This window comes from Agrilus planipennis, unplaced genomic scaffold, assembly GCF_000699045.2.
Source record: "Agrilus planipennis isolate EAB-ADULT unplaced genomic scaffold, Apla_2.0 scaffold161, whole genome shotgun sequence".
NCBI lineage: Eukaryota > Metazoa > Arthropoda > Insecta > Coleoptera > Buprestidae > Agrilus > Agrilus planipennis.
Genome location: NW_020438889.1, coordinates 15498 through 28374, shown reverse-complemented (window position 1 = coordinate 28374; position 12877 = coordinate 15498). Strand labels below are relative to the sequence as shown.

At 32.8% G+C, this 12877-nt stretch overlaps 1 long non-coding RNA gene across 1 annotated transcript in view; it reads right to left on the bottom strand.

Moving 5' to 3' along the window:
- The window catches only part of LOC108737973, a 17139-nt gene extending 8097 nt beyond the window's left edge, over window positions 1-9042 (bottom strand). The window contains exon 1 of the long non-coding RNA XR_001937926.1: window positions 8860-9042. This is a non-coding gene — a long non-coding RNA (uncharacterized LOC108737973). The remainder of the gene's footprint in view (window positions 1-8859) is intronic.
- Between the last annotated feature and the right edge of the window lie 3835 nt (window positions 9043-12877).

Here is a 12877-nt window from a genome sequence, read left to right as displayed (position 1 = left end):
AAGACACTAAATGTACAATATTCGTTTCAAAGTTGCAGTCATGGTTGTGTTAGAAATATACTTAGACCTTTAAACTTCCATGTCTTTAATTATTATAGAATCATTATACAAGAGTGTAGCGAGGTACGGACGGGGGGAGGGGGGGCAGCCGCCTATTAATAAACAAAAACAAAGTTGAAAGTCGACTACTTTTATAGTAAAATAAATTCACTGATGGATATTTTGTTTTTCATTTTTAACGTTACCTGTCCCATTGCTCATGCAGCATTTACCTTAGATATATTCTTGGTTTGTGTATGCCTGCCCTCTCAACTGAACAAAATCCAAGCTACGCCCTTGTCCCTATTCCCACTTGTTACATCTGTTTAGTACCCTAAAAAATCATCACCACCCCCATCACTTCCCTCTTTCCTACTGTAGATCAAGATCTAGACATATACCCAGATTTTCATAATTTACTTATGTGTTTCCTAAAAAATTTTAAAATTAGACATATTTATTTTATATGCAACTATTGAAAATGTTTATATAATACTTATACAACTATAGAATTTAAGAGTGTGCATAAATAAATGGCTTTCTCATTCGCTTATTTATATCTATATGCATGGGCTCGACGACACGGATATTATTTCCGCTACGTGTCAATAAAAACTGACAAAACGGTTCAGTTGTTGGAAATAACAGGATGGGTTTCAATTTAAGTTTTCAGTAAGTTCAGTGGAGCAAAACATTCATTAATAGTGTTTTATAGGCGCGTTGCTTGCGTGAAAATGAGAACTGTGGATAATAATTAGCTATTGGTAACATGTTTCTCACGTTTTCATTAGCTATTCATGTTTCGCAGAACTAATATTTTTCTGAACAATAGCTTGACAAAAAAAATGCACACGTTCAATCAGTAGCGGGTTTTCAGGTGAAGTAGGTAATAAAACCAGTTTTCTGGATAGTATCGAGATTTATTTCCTACAAAATATGTAGATATAGTTTCTGTTATAATTATTTTTCTTTTTAATCTATAAATCGAAGACGCGATCAAAATCATTAAAGACAATACAACTGTAGGGATAGATATACAGGAGCAAAAGATCAATATGCTTAGATTTGCAGATGATACAGCAGCATTAGCATCTAGCATGGAGGAGTTAGAGATAGCTTTAAATAAAATGGAAGCGGTATTGACAAAACAGTATCGTATGAAAAGAAATAAAAGTAAAACAAAAATACTGGTATGTAAGAGAAGAAAAAGTAGGAAAAGGGCGAATATAAAGATAGGAGACGAAAGGTTAGAAGAAGTAGCTAATCTTAGGTATCTAGGATGTCAGATAAGTCAGGACGGAAGGAGTAGTAGGGATATAAAACAAAGGATAGCGCGGAGTCGAGTCTCCATCAATAAAAAGAAGTAATTTCTATGTCGCGAACGGTTAATGCAGCGGCGCTGTACGGGTACGAAACATAGACGGTGGGCGCAGCTGGAAAAAAAAGGTTAGAAGCGTTCGAAATGTGGTGTTACAGTGGATAGGCAAGGTTAGAAATGAAGAGGTATTACAACTTAGGTATCTAGGATGTCAGATAAGTCAGGACGGAAGGAGTAGTAGGGATATAAAACAAAGGAAAGCGCGGGGTCGAGTCTCCATCAATAAAAAGAAGTAATTTCTATGTCGCGAACGGTTAATGCAGCGGCGCTGTACGGGTACGAAACATAAACGGTGGGCGCGGCTGGAAAAAAAAGGTTAGAAGCGTTCGAAATGTGGTGTTACAGTGGATAGGCAAGGTTAGAAATGAAGAGGTAATACAAAGAATAAGAAAATAGAGGACTCTATGAAAGTCAATAATAAATAGGCGAGATAGGTTGGTAAGATCCCTTCTCAGGTATGGAGGTCTAGTCAGATACATATTAGAGGCAGAAACAGGTTCTAGTTTTAGGGAAATGCGAAGATTAGCTCACGATAGGAAAGAGTGAAGGTGCATGTCCAAACAGTCTTAAGACTGACGATCTTATGATGATGATGATGATGATGAATAAATACCTGAAGAAATTTTTTATACAAAAGTATGTAAGGTTATTGTATTTTAGAGCGATTTCTACAGTTTGAAATTGCCAGCTAAGATGTTGTCATATGACAACGGTAACGTTACTTCAGTAGCTTTGCAGGCCTAATCTAACTAAAGTTCACTTTTCTCTTTAGTCACTCTGTATTTTATGACGAGACCGTCAATGGGTTTTTCTCAAAGCTAAATACATACTCGTGTTTAAAAGTAATAATCATATATAATTTGAACGCTATCATTCAATTATTTATTATTAGAAGGCCTTTCAAGGATTTCAAAACTTCCATTTATTGTAAGTACAACTAACTTTTCGTTTCAATCTTTCAATAACATTAAATAAACAAATTTTGTATTAAAAATGATTTTACAGTTACCCCTCAATAGAACTTTATGGTTACAAATACTCAAATACCTACTTCGTTCAATATTTTAGCTATTTAAGTATAATCAAGAAATTCAATCATTTTATGTTTGTCAAAAAAATAAAAGCTTATTCTATCAAGCCCTTTAAAAAACCAATTTCGAAACCATCAAGTACTCTTTCTGCTGCCACGGGAAAATTCAATTTTTTTTCCATCCATTTACTNCACATTACAAGACATGAATTTATGACAGCCTTCTTGCTGTCAACCCTGACCAATTTGTTTACCCTTTTTACTTCATGATTTATAACAATGCCATCCATAACACTATTTTACGCATAGGCACAAAAGAAACCCTTCTCGAAATCGAAACAAAAGATTTTGATTCTTAAAGAAACTATTATTTCAAAAAAGCAGACGTTAAAAAGAAACTGAATTTTGAGTGAAACGAATTGATGAATAGGACTCGAACAGATTTGTTGTTATTAAAAGGATCATCAACTATTTCTTTGCTATTGTTTAAATGAATAAATGGATAAGTAATATTCTTATTCAAATAGCAAAAAAAAGTAACTTACAAAATAACTTTTGATAACCGTGTTACATCAGCAGGAAAGGGTCAAAATTAAATGCAATAGTCAAAATAACGATGTTACATAACATAAACTGCCACTAATGGAAAATGCCATTCATTCATTTGAATTTAATGATAATTAGACTGACGCGACATAATACACTTGAATAAATTAAATATTCTAAGTGAACCTGAAGTAGAAAACAATGAACAATGCAGTGATATTTCTATTAACGAAGAAAGTGAAGTTACTTCAATTCTTCTACTGTTAATTCCTGAAATAGCATTTTAATAAAAAACAGAAACGCAAAATAATTTTACTATTGGCTCACGATTAGTCAGAAAACTTAAAACCTTTAAGTGAACTATCTTTGATAGAACATTCTGCAAATGGATCAGTTGAATGACTAGAATGGGAATATATAAAAGAGAAATTTTCCACAAAATGACATCAGTAGCACTGTTTATAATCCATGCTATACATAAGGGTCTTATAAGTCCCGCATAGAAAGAGAAAATTATTATGCAACAATACAAGAATTCTTCTATTTCAAATAATAATTTTATAAGTCCCTGTATCATGAGGACTTCTTTGTCAAGTACGTATATCAAGGTATAATGACAAAGTTATATTACTCGCTAATAATGCACTATCAAATCCAAAAATTGTCGCATTAACCGGTTTCTGGAAAATATAAGAAAGGTTAATCTGATATCAAATTGGCATTACACATAACGCATCTCAGAATTTAAAAAAAACCGTAGACTATAATTTCTCGCTGCACGGTGGTACCTTTACCCATTATGTTGCCTCCAGCTTCGAGTTGATTAACCAAAAACAATTGGAGAGCCGTCACGCTGGCACAACAACACAGACAAATTATAGTTTATACAGTATTTTTCTTCGATATTTCTATTTCGGGATACGTTAGTATATAGAGCCAGCTTGAGGACTTTTCAATCGTTTTTCGCTGACCAGCTCGAGGCGGACTAGCTACAAAAAGGGTAAAAGTATTATTTTAGCGACTAATTACAGTTCTTACACTATTATTACATTACTATATTTAGTCGCTTTTTGGTGTAGATGAATGGCTTATTATACTCTAAATCGTGCATGGTCCACTGCTCACTCAAAGTTGTTTTTTTTCGTAATTAGTGTATTTATTTAGGTAGCTAACAATTAAGTAGCTTGAGACCTCATTAACACAATCGCGTTTTAATTAACCGCAATTATTGTTAGGGCAGAATATGATCCGCTTCTTTATGACTAGGTAGGTATATAGTTACTTTGGTAAAATTTAAGTGCCAATTGTTCCCTGATTGATATTATGATTTTTTTAATTAACCGATCGTGAGATAAATCAATTTGTAATTCTTGAATACATTTACCACGAATTTCCTTTGTCATTTGTTTCCTATTAAGAAAAAAATAACAAAACTTTAAGTAGGATAAAAAGATCATTTTTCTTTTAATGAACAATCAACGTTTTGCTTGATGGAACAAGACTTATTCGAGGTAAATTGATACAACATGATGTTATTGTAGGTACTTTAAAAACATATAACCAATTTTCTAATAAAATATTCTCTGTAGTTAATTCAAAGCTTACAACAATAAACTAATTATCTAACAGTTATGACCTTCAAATGTATGCTTACAACTAAGCCATTAATGAATGCATCCAATAGAATTACCTTTGCAAAGATACTAAACAATAGATCTGCATCCAACATGGGAAATATTTTCACGGTCAAGTTTATATTTTTTTGTGACTGTGATGGCATACACAGAGATGTCCAACATTAAGTAACTTTTTAATAATGTGCACTTAAAGTCTTTTTTTTTGTCTGTATACTGTTACATAACAAAAAAGCTTTAGGCGAAATGACGAAAACTATAAATAGAATTGTCTGACACAGGTACATAGACACATAATCTATTCCTTGTTACTGCAAATAAACTTCACAGAAAAAAAATAATAAAATGAAAACCTGTACGTGTCGATTAAAGTAATTTTATTGCCACAAGTTGTTCCATCACCTATTAACCCCAATTTACTGTTCATCAAATGTGGTGAATTATTTTGTAACTGAGGATCAGTCAGCAGTAACGAACTTCAAGCCTTTTTGCCTTAATATTATAATAAAACATCTCATTATGATGAAATAATTTATTATATTGTTGTTGTTGTTATAGAGAGTTTACACTAAATATTGTAATATTTAACTGATTGAAGAATTATGAAAACAAATTGTTAATTTTTACGAAAAATTCTGGATACGTTTATGTATTTTTGTGTTGCTATAGATAAAATATTTTCCAAATACATACAAGTATCTCTTATTTAGTCAGAAGCCAAAATATAGACGCTTTTTAATTTCAACTACCATCTTTACGCAAACCCTCAAATACATTCTAAGATTAAATTTCAAATCGGGGTATTCTAAGCTTACCACAATGTAATTATTCATTTCTTTTTTTAATAATATAAAAATAATTTCAAACACCTATACTTACAGAAGTAGTCCAAAGCAATTACCATAATGAAAGTAAATACGTTGTAATCTTATATTGTAATCGACTTTCTTGGTAGCAATATACATATAGCTATATCCGCTAAGTTGGAATGCCTCTTGAAACAATCATTTCCATACACTAAATCCTTTATATAGTCATGCAATTCCATGTTTCATTGAAATAAATTAAATTCATGTAAACTACAGCGTTTACAACAATCTTGGCATAAACCATTCTAAATTGATCCATATGTTTATTGAGATTTAGTTCTTTTATTGATGTAGAATTTTGAGTTTTGATGTTGATGTTTTTTGATGTTAGTTGAACCCCACAGCACTAAATTTGATTTTTTTGTACTACATGAAATTACTAAATAAGTGCAAGGTACTCTATAAACTTTAAGATTTAGAATTTATTAAATTTTGCAATAGGCCAGTTTCCCGAGATAAAAATGTTCNTCTACGAGAGACTCGAGTCTCTCAATTTTTCAGTTTTATTCATTCAGTCTCTCTGTGAGAGACTCGAATCTCTGAATTAACAATTTTATCGTTTGAGTCTCTCATACAGAGACTGTGAGAGATCCATAAAAACACTTAAGCAATAACTGAGAGACTGTGAGAGACGCTCTTAGAGACGCTGAAAGACACTGAGAGACTGAAAATGTTTGCCTAGGGTTTAATAAAAAGAATGGTAAAAGATATATATGGATTCTTTGCAATTTATTCAACAAATAATGGCGATTTAAAATGGGTTAATAGCTGTACTAAAAATCGGTGGGTGTTCGTTGAACGTAAACAACAACAAAAAACGGATGGAGCTGTCAGTCGGAAAAGGTACCAACATTTCTATTTTCCATTAACTTTTTCTTCATTTTTCTCTGATTTTTTTTTGTAAAGAAATGTGGCAACTTAGCTAAAATCTTTTAACAGTTAACAAAACAGCTTTAAATGAGAAACTGTTCGATTTTTTATACCTACCTATAAAAAATATTATTGCTGGAATCATTTTCACTCCAGAAGAAAAAATTGACCTCTGTACAACAATTTAATATTACATTACAATTCAATTTGCCATTTAATAAAGAACTTTAATTGTACTAAATGAACTATTTACGATGCGATAATTTAATCAACGTATACTTGTGACTGTATATAAATTGCGGAAGTGTGGCAAGATAATCGAGAAGACGAAATAAAAAGAGACCCGTTTCTAACATATTAAAGCGTATTTTACTACTGAAGCCATCAGGTGTCGAAACGCGATGCTCATTAGTTACCTATTTGCGGTTACAAACAATTGACCAACGGAAATGGGGTAAAAAATCCACTTATACATAATTTCCTTCCCCAAATGTGAACGGGTTTAGTCAATAACCAAGGAAAATAAAACAGACTAAAACATAAATAAATTTTAATGTACCTGAATAATAAGAAAAAAGTTATTCATAATATGAATAACGGCTCAAGCAAAAAACGGATCGGGCTGCACCAAGGCATACCTTACTACTGATGTGAAAACACCTACTGGGCTATACTTGACGATTCCCTGATCTGGATTGTCTATTTAAACCTACCTGGCTCTGACATGAAATGTCTAATTCAAGCCTTATCACGAAATTCCCTAATTTAACCTACCTGGCCCTGATACGGCAATCTTATTGCGGAATTCCCTATTTAAACCTATCTGACCCTAAGGAGACATGCCTCATTCACACCTCATTTCTGGAATTCCCTACTTTAACCTATTAGGTCTTGATGTGCAGTGCGTGATATTAACGTAACGCCTCTTTTGATCTTATCCGGACTTGATAAGATTTACTGATCTTATCCTAGTTGATCACGACTTATTTGACCTTGTTAGGATTTACCTTATCTTACCCTAGTAAAACTCATATCAATGTTTTAATAAGATTTAAATAAATTAATCTAAAAAAATGTTTCTAAAATATTTAATTTTAAATAAGAAAAGGTCAGCTGATTTTTACATTACGAAAAATGAAAGATTAGATGTAACCATTTAATTTTGCCCAGCATCTGAACAAAGGAGATTTTACACATTTCGCAGAGAAAATGCAAATTATTTTTAAAAATGATAATGAACCATTAATAATGATGAGCGATAAACCTCATTTTTATTTGATCGTGGTAGAGTCTGTTAATTTTCAGAAATGCCGATATTGGGCAATAGAAGAACCCCGTGAAGTGCATCACTCAGAATGTCACCGCAATAAACCATCTCGAAGTTTGGATCCATTTTTCACCTTTTCATTGTTAAAATCTAAGTTCTTGTCAAATCTTTGTAAGTTAAAGAATAGCTAAATCAGTATAGTGAAGAGCACATTAAGTGCGAAACATTTTGTAATAAAATATCGCTGGAAACGGCAATAAAATGCAGAAACTGTTAAGAAAATTTAGAAATTGTTACAAATCAATAAGTTAATCAATAAAACTACGGCCCATTAATCACCTTAGTTACTTTAGGTAACTACATTTCTGATTCCATGTGGAGGAGACAAATGAAAAAAAAACTAGAATTAAGACAATACATACGTACACATAAATAAAAGTTCAAAATTTCCATTAGGCAACTTGGGAACTTACAGGAAACGAAATCCTTTGCTTTTTTAAGACAGAGTTACCTACTTAATGTAGGCGATCTTGAAAACCACCTCATAAATTAACTTGGTACCTCTTTAATATTAATCGCCAATAAAAAACTATTACAAAATAAATAAAGCATAAAGAGATGTGTACGTCTGACATCTTACTGCACCTCTATATCCAAATACAGCCTTATCTGAATAATTTTCTGTGACCGTCCTTCCGAAAGGTCATTGCATTCAGAATAGGTTCCTAGTTTAGGGACAAGAGTTCGTTTATCCTCAGCAAGTACACCGTTCCTAATTTATGTACCTGGTACAAGTACCATTTATTCTGATTTTTAAACTTTTTGAATTTAAATAAAATCGAACAGATGGCATAAAGAATTCGTTTACCTGTGCCATCCAGCAATAGGCAGGTATACATTATTTCCGCAGATACCCAGTGCAGGTAGTGAATGAGCGTAGATAATACCGGAGATAACTACTGCACGAAGATTTTACAATACGGATAGGTACCAAAGTAGGTACCTAGTTAAGATATGAAAAAATTCAAAAATACATATGTGTAAGCATACACATTTTATTCAAATCCAGTGCACGTATTCCTTTATTATTATTAAGAATAATTCAAAATACCTTAAATAAAATTAAATAAACAGTTTTAATCCTCATCAGTCATTTAAATGTCTCGGTCCCTAGGTCTCACAGGATGCTTATAGATGATAGTATCAACAAAATGCTGTTATCTTACCTTAAACTGAAGAGACAGCATTTATTCCAGGTTCTTCTTCTTCACTGATACAAATACAACTTTAATTACAGATACAATTATTCGACAACACGAGTTTTAAATGAAACGATTTGTTTTTGTTTACAATTTTATTTACGCCAAACACTCAATACGCCATCTCGTCTTAAACTGGCTAGTACAGACACAGACAACTGGATATTGTCTGCTTTTCGGGTTTCTGCTCATGTCAATGCGCTGGTTTTGTGCGCTGTGTTCCTTGAGTGAAAGAGAAAGACAGGTATAGTACCTAGTACCCAGCGCAGCTCATCCGATCGATATCTTACGGTTAATATGCAAAAATTAGGAAGCAAGTATCGCAAAATTTAAAACTCAAATTAGCATTATTGTTAGTTCACTAAAACTATTCTACTGTCGATCAATTCTATCTTATAGCTTCTTAAAGTCACATTTAACAATTTTTCGAAAACTACTTCAACGAATTTTTATCAGATACAAAAATATTCTTCTCTCGTGGGGTTGTAAGGATAAAAATGTGTTGTTTCATCCCTATAAACTGTTTGATCATAAGATCGTCAGTCCTAAAACTGGTTGGACACGCATCTCCACATTTGCCTATCCTGAGCTAATCTTCGCATTTCCCTAAAACTAGAATATCCCACATCCTTCCTTAACTATTTGCGATCATTTGCTGCTCCTGTACATTTTTAAAATATTTTTACTGTACGTATAAGCATAAAAATTAATAATTTGCATAAGTTATAAATATATACTATATACGTTCATTTTTACTAGTAAAACCAATCTACTAGTCCCATCATTACTTTCTAGGTTTAACTATCGATAAGTAAAAGCTAAAACCGTTCTTCTTTTTTGCCATACACCATACACCTACGTAAAAGCATAACAATAACTTAATTAAATACTCGTTACCTACAATATGCATGTGCATTATTCTGTAAATATAGTCCCGTTTTGTATTTACTCTAATAAATCAATATAATTTACAACAATTTTGATAAATACCCACACAGACATATAATATTGAAATCAATCTAATGAGTTGTTTTAATGATACTACAAATATGTATAGCAGAACATAGGGATATTCTATTAGATGCAATCATCAAAAAGGAACATCATATTTTAAAAAATGTGACGTAGTATAGGGAAATGTGTATAAATACCTCCAGCCATCTTTTCGTAGAGGCAATAAAGTAAAATAAGTAAGACTTAAGTAAACCTCGAGGAGGGCAAATCTTCTAAAGACACCCCCAAAAGGGAGGTAGTGTCGAATTCACCCCTGATGGGAGCGCTTACCGACTAAAAACCCTCCTCGAGTTGCTAGATCAACCTGGCGATTATGACTACCGGGAGAAGTTTGGAGATAAGGAGAGGGTTGACTGGGAGATAGGTAAAGAGGTGAGGGAGGGAGGTTGAATAAGTAAGGCCAGAATATTTAAAGCTTTTGAGCAAAGCGCGTAGCTGTGGGGGGGGGCTTATTAAGTTAAAACCCCACCCTAAATGTGGTGTCATAGGCGAATGATGAGGATATCCTCGATAGAAAAGGGTAGAAATGGGGAGGTATTAGAAAGAATAGGACAACAAAGGTTACTACGGAAGTCAATCAGGAACAGGCTAGATAAGTTGATAGGGCACCTTACTAAGAGTCAGAGACAAACTAGAAGCAGAAACAAGAATTAAGAGGAGTAGAGGTAGACCTCGAATAGATTAATGTTCACAAATACTCAAGGATGTGGGATGCTCTAGTTTTAGGAAAATGGGAACATTAGCTCAGGATAGAAAAGTGGAACTAAATATCCAACCAATCTTAGGACTGACGTCCGTATGATGATGAACAGAAAAATAAAAAACCTTAACAGTAAAAAGCTCAGTCACTTCGGCAAAGAATAGTCATGTTAATTTTGGAATTCTTGCTGTTATGAGTAGGCTGAGCGGCAATTTTTGACATATCTGAAGCAATGTTTGTAGGGGAACTTATTATGTGGCGAAAATACTAGTCAATGAAATCAAGCGAAGAAAACTATCAGAAGTTCAAGACATTAACTGATGTTCTAAGCCACTGCAGTTCTTGTAATTTTCTAATAACGTTTACAAATATTTCGAGACGTCCAATACTCTTCCTATAATGGAAACGTTCTTTCTCGAGCCTTTCAGAAGATCCAAAACCTATTTTCACTTCAGAAGATCGACTGACTGATATGGCGTTAGTAAATGTTCATCGTACAATTAAAGTTGATCACCAGGAAATTAACAGTCGTCTTACACGTTCTTCAAGACGCATTGACTTTACAATTTAGATTGTAGAATCAGTATTTTGTAAACAATTTTTTTAATTTAAAAAATGCTGCTTTTTATACGTTGTCTTTTTTTTAAACATCTTCCCCCTCCGAACGAAAATCCTGCATACGCCCTTGCTTTTAAAGGATGTTAAGCTTGGTTTGAAAGATTGTAAGAATTTAGTTAGTTTAGGACAAGTATCAGATAAGCAGGTGATATTTCAAAAAATGTGCATCTTTGCGTTAGGTTAAGTTTGATACAACTGCATCGGATTTTCAAATATACGAAGCGCGAAGACTATTCTTGCTGAGCTTAGTGAACCGTACAACATAAATGAAATCGAAGGTACAGATAATCAGTATGAGCTTTACCATAATTAAGGACAAACTTTTAACCATTAATATAGCTAATTTACTCCTTTCAATACATAAAGAACGAAAACAAGTCAAATCTAATTGTTTTACTAGTAATAAATAAATCTGCTACTTTTCTAATCTGGTTAAAGGTACTTGTACGTATTTCTCTATACCCTCTGGTATTTTCCAAAAATGATGCCGCCTTCTGTGATTGCATGTAGGAGAATATCCCTATTTTCGGTTTTCAATTTGACATTACCGTGTTGGAATGGAAACAGCTACCTAATATCTAAAAGTACAAAAACACAAGTCGATAATGACCTAATTAACAAACTAATATGTCTTTGGAATACCACTGTAGACTAAAACATTTTACAAAATCAGGTTCAAAATGTGGGTTAAGATTCCAAATGCGGGTGAGATCGCAAAATAAATAGTTAAAATCATATAAAATCGTTTTACAGACTTCTTGCGCCGTCTCGGATACGTAAAATACAGAACAATGTTGATATTGGTTTTAAAGTTGATAATTTAGTTTCGGTCAAGTTTGCGTGTTTACTAGTAAGTTGTAGTGGTAACTGTGTTATGTGAATGTGCAAAAGATATATACTTCCAGGATAATATTCCGTTATTAATGTCTAACAGAGATAAAAAGGTAAAATAATCATTGTGTTGTTTACATTCGTGGTCGATTTGGTTTAGATAATCTCCAAGTAAAATGATGGATTTAAGATGGTTTTAAATTTTGACCATTCAAAGCTCGCAGAAATTAATATTGTTTCTTCATAAAACCTTTTAACTCCCAATTCACCCTTACAACGTTTTAATTTTATGTAATGTCGCCATGTTAGATTTTAAATACAAAAGTAGCAACATCATTTCATTGTTAAGGGTTGATTTTTAAAAATTGCCAAAACACGTATATGCTTAATTTCAACAATGAGCAACCTTCGAGTAAATCCGAGTACTAATAAAAAATACCCCATGGAAACGTTGCAACCTCTTTTCATTTGATTAATAATATCAAATAGCATATATACATCAAGTTTCAAGTAAATTCAACCACAAATAAACAAAAATTGCAACACCTTTTTACCCCCTTCCTTTGGAGGTTGAATTTTTCAAATATCGAGATAAGTCTTTCAGAAATTAAATGAGAGACCATTAACCATTTCAAGTTAATCTGACGACAAATAATATATGTTCCATTTAAACATCGCAACTCCACGGAAACGGGATAAAAACTATCCTACGTCCGTCTCCTGATTGTAAGCTACCTCCCCACCAATTTTCAGCCAAATCGGTTCAGCCGTTCTTGAGATATAAATAGTGTAACTAACACGACTTTCTTTTATATATATATA